Raw genomic sequence first — 4,730 nt, 5'->3', positions numbered from 1 at the left:
AGGAGTGGCTGGTGGGTTTGAACCACCAGCCTTCTGGGTAGCAGTCAAGTGCCTTAGCCACTATGCTACCAGAGCTCCCATAATGTGGTAGTATTAGTATTAACTACAGACTGCAGAGTTTGTATCAAAGAGAAATGGAAAACATTTTTGGAATACTCATTGGGTTTCCGAGGTAGTATCACTACAGAAGTAGATCACCCAATCTTCCTTCCGAGGAGTGGCTAGTGGGTTTGATGCCTTAGGCACTACGCCACCAGAGCTCCTATTTTCCTTGTGTCTCAGGCACTGTGCTGTGTACTTTATATATTTTTCCTTATTTGACTTCAAAAATGCTCAATAAGGTAAACATAGTAACAGCCATTTTTATTGTGCACATATTTAATTTAATTTTAATAATGCTCCTTGGAAGCAAGGATGGTGAGACTTTGTCTCATGTACTTTGAAATGTTATCAGGAGAGACCAGTCCCTGGAGAAGGACATCATGGTTGGTAAAGTAGAGGGTCAGCAAAAAAGAAGAAGACCCTCAATGAGATGGACAGACACTGTGGCTACAACAATGGACTCAAGCAAGGCAACAATTGTAAGGATGGAGCAAGACTAGGCAGTATTTTGTTCTGTTGTATAGTGGGTAACTATGAGTTGGAGCTGACTTGATGGCACCTGACAATAACAACAACAATTTATATATAGAAAGATAGACAGATATTATTATGATGATAATTCCCATTTTACAAAGAAATGGGGAAAGAAACAAACTGAAACAAAGCTCATACATTATCTTTTTGAAGAAAACCCAGTGGTAAGTGACAGAACCAGGCTAGGACTGCAGAACTGCCTGTCGCCAGAGGCTGTCCTCTTTCTGCTACAGCACTTGCTTTTCTGAGATTGGAGGAATGTAAGGGAGGCAGCCTAGACTGATTAAAAGAAAAACTAATACCAAACTGATAAAATATTTATGTAAATTGTCCTAACTGGCAAAACACTAATTTTATGTGTAACCTTCCAATAGTGTAAGACCCACAAACTGCAAATAACACAAGTATCAAAACAAACTTTTATAAGATTTCTGAAAATTCTTAATTTTCATAGCATTTTTTCTTTGCCTCATAAAAGAACAAGAGTTGTGACAAATCTGAACATACAGATAGAGTTATTCATTTTCAAAGGAATCATTTGGAACATTATACTATTTATTTACAATCCAGAGCTGAGAGCTGTGGACATAGATATAACTAGTAGACTTCTGATGAAAGACTAAGAATGATCATCAATTCTTCTTCCTTTAACTTGGTGATCTTAGAGTTATCAAATGCTAAGTAAACAAAGACTGGTCCTTAAATCCAAAAATGGTCTACTCATCAAATAAATGAAGTTTGTGCCTGGCACGTGCATTAGTGTGCCTTTTTTCATGTCATATCTGTCTAGATGAAATTCTCAACATTTTCCTTGTGACACCCTGATTTTAACTTAACTTTAAAAATTATTATTCTTTTGGTCTTTTCTCTTTTGCTTCTTTCATTCACTTAAGAAATTTCTATCTTGTATCTGTTCTGTTCCAGGTACTATGCTAGGCACAAGAATTTTATTCCCTTAGGAATGAACAGATTCAAAAGACTGTGAGGTTTTTTTTTTTTAATCAGTAATTATTATATAACTTAGTGAAGGAACACTCATTTAAGGACCCACAAAACAGCATTTAAAGGAACTGATAAAATTTTATAGGCCTACTTGTTTTGTTAATTTTTAGCATAAACACATCATTTTAAAGCTTCCAAAGTGCCTGGTATACACACATATTCTCATTTCATCCTTTTACCATTTGTGAGGTAAATGATGCTAAATTTCCAGTTTTGGTGTGGTGCCTAAAGCATTTGAGTGCTAATGAGAAGGCTGGCAGTTCAAACCCACCAGTCACCCCTCAGAAGGAAGACCAGGCAATCTACTTCCGTAGAAATACCGCCTTGGAAACCCAAGGAGGGGTCACTAGGAGTCGGAAACAACTCGATGGCAGTGAGTTTGGTTTTTTGGTTTTATAGGTTCTGAAACAAAAACTCTGGGAGATTATTTGAATTGCCTTGGGATATGTCAATTGCTAAGTGGCAGACACAAACTTCCAAGTAATAACACAGGGCCTACCAGTTTTCCTCTATGTTTAGCAGTCCCTTCATTCTTCCATTTAATTCTGTGGCAATATCGTGTAGTGAAAACAATGGCAGTGTTAATGCACCTCTTCGCCCAGGTGCTGGTTCCTCACAAGATCATCCATACAGTTCTGTTCCTTTGCATAGGTATCTTATGTCATCACAACGATATCACAAAAGTCCTGAGTCCCTCTCCCTCCTCCCTCCTCTCCCCTTGCTTCCACCAGCACAGTTTATGATTTCTCCAGGTATCCCTGATACAGGATATAGATGAACTAGATTATGGGTTCAGTGACTATATTTCTTTTCAAAACACATGAAACTACACAGGATGATTTTGTCAAATAATTGGTAAATATTTAATACCAAAATATCTATGGGTATCCTCTATACAATCTGGTTCTGTTAGAACCAATTTGTGTGGCCTTGGGCAAATCATTTAATCTCTTTATACCTCAGATTATGCCTTACAATGAGAGAAATGAACTAATTTATACAAAAAGCCTATTCAAAAAATATTATTCATCTATAAAATGGTATTTGGTATCATTCAGGGGACAGTGATGAGTAGGAGGTCAAAAAAGTGTGCTATTGAGTAAAATCCAATAAACTTTTAACCTTGTTTTGTATATAATGTCACTTACTCCACCAACCCCACTTTGTTTCATTTGCTTGCAACAGAACTAGAAAGAGAACAGCGTAAAGATTAATTCTGTGATGTTGGTAACTTGCACTCTGGATAAGAAATGTTACTGAAATAGGGTTGTTACTCTTAAAAGTACTTAGCTGTGTGTATTTTTAGGTAGGACTATACACCTACTCCTCACTTCTTGACTATCACGTTATCCAACGTTTCACATTAATGACAATGGTAAAAAATCTACTACCCATTTTGAGCATTAACAGCATACAACTGGCAGTAACAAATGCCGAGGTGTAGGCAATAATAACACTGGCTGTGATGGTTAAGATTATGTGTCAATTTGACTGGGTCATAATTCTCGGTGCTTTGCCAGTTTCGTAATGATGTAATTTGGCAGTTATGTAATGATGCAGTTTGACAGTTATATAATGATGTAGTCATCTTCCATTTTGTGATTGGATATCATCCTACATTTTTGCGTAACTCCAATTTTCATATACCTGGTATTTGGAATCTATCTGTCAATAAAGGAGAAGTAAATGTATTGGAATATAATTACTCATTTTCAAATATAGTATAGATAAGAAGAGACTGTTTGAGTTGCAATCTGTCATTGAAAAATGGGCCCTCAATCACCTGTAATTGATCAAGGCCGACTCAGAACAGGTTACAAGTATCACACTTTCTAATCCACATTACTAGGTCAGGAAAATAATGGCCATTCTATTGCACCAGAAGGCTGAATTATTTTGTTCTGACTGGGGACTCATTTTTATCCAGTGTTAGCAGAATAAAGAAAACACAGAAAATAGTCAAATGTTTTCCCAACTGCAAAAGCAAACAATTTGCTAGTAATTTCAGAGAATTTAAAATGTGGCCTTGCTTTGCCTTTCTTTCTTTCTTTTTTTTTTTTTTTTTTACTATCAGTACCAGTCCAAGGGTCTGAGTATTAATTGAACTATTTATACAGACAGCTTTGTACCTTAATGCAGTTTTCAAATTTCTTCTACAATTTTCTCTTTCTAAAAACACACTATCATACAAGTTTTTCTCTAGTGCTTGCTCAAAGTATACACATAGTTCATGAACATTGTGCCAATTAAAAATGTCCTATTCCTCATGGAAGCTCTAATGGTGCAATGGTTAAGCAGATCAGCTGCTAACCAAAAAGTCAGTGGTTTGAACCCACTCTGTGGCTCCACAGAAGAAAAGACCTGGCAATCTGCTCCAATAAAGATTACAGCTTTGGAAATTATATAGGGCAGTTGTACTGTGTTACACAGAGTTGTTATGAGTCAGAATCGACTCAATGGTACATAACAACAACAGTATGGCCTTTATTCCCATCTATTCTATTTCTGGCACTAAGAAATATGGGAGCAGGCAAGAGACACCTCACAGCAGTCTCTTTGTAGGAGACTTGCACAGTTAGGGGGTCTAAATATTTTTTGCATTGCTGTGCCATCACTTGAGGATCAATTAACTGGCTTCTGTGGCAAACTGCTGCTTGGTGAGTGGTGCCACCCTGTGCACTGAGGCAAACAGATGCTGCTGAGCAATGTTCCTCATTGTTTGTCTTGTCTCTCAGGTTCCCTAAGACCTTACCAACGGCACCTGTTAAAGCTGCTTCTGCTAAGCTGTTCTGCATTTGTCTGGCTGGATTTGGACTTCCTGGATCTCTGACTGAATACAAAGTGATTAGAAAGCCCAGTGTTTGGCAACAAGCACGATGGGGAGTTGGCAACAAGAGTGATGAGGAGTATACTGTGTGTTGGTCCATAGGAGTACAATGTGTTCTTCACAGCCTTGTAAAGGGAGCAGCCCTCTAGATTCCCATGCTGTGGAGATCAAAATGATCCCCTTTGTTGTCAGCTGTTTAACAGCAGCTGTTTAATGTAATTCCAAATGATCCGCTTGAATAAAGTTGTCATTTTTTGCAGTAATC

The sequence above is a fragment of the Orycteropus afer genome, unplaced genomic scaffold (assembly GCF_000298275.1).
Source record: "Orycteropus afer afer isolate SDZICR_OR568_19922 unplaced genomic scaffold, OryAfe1.0 scaffold00013, whole genome shotgun sequence".
NCBI classification, from domain to species: domain Eukaryota; kingdom Metazoa; phylum Chordata; class Mammalia; order Tubulidentata; family Orycteropodidae; genus Orycteropus; species Orycteropus afer.
Note: the sequence above shows the minus strand (reverse complement) of the source record.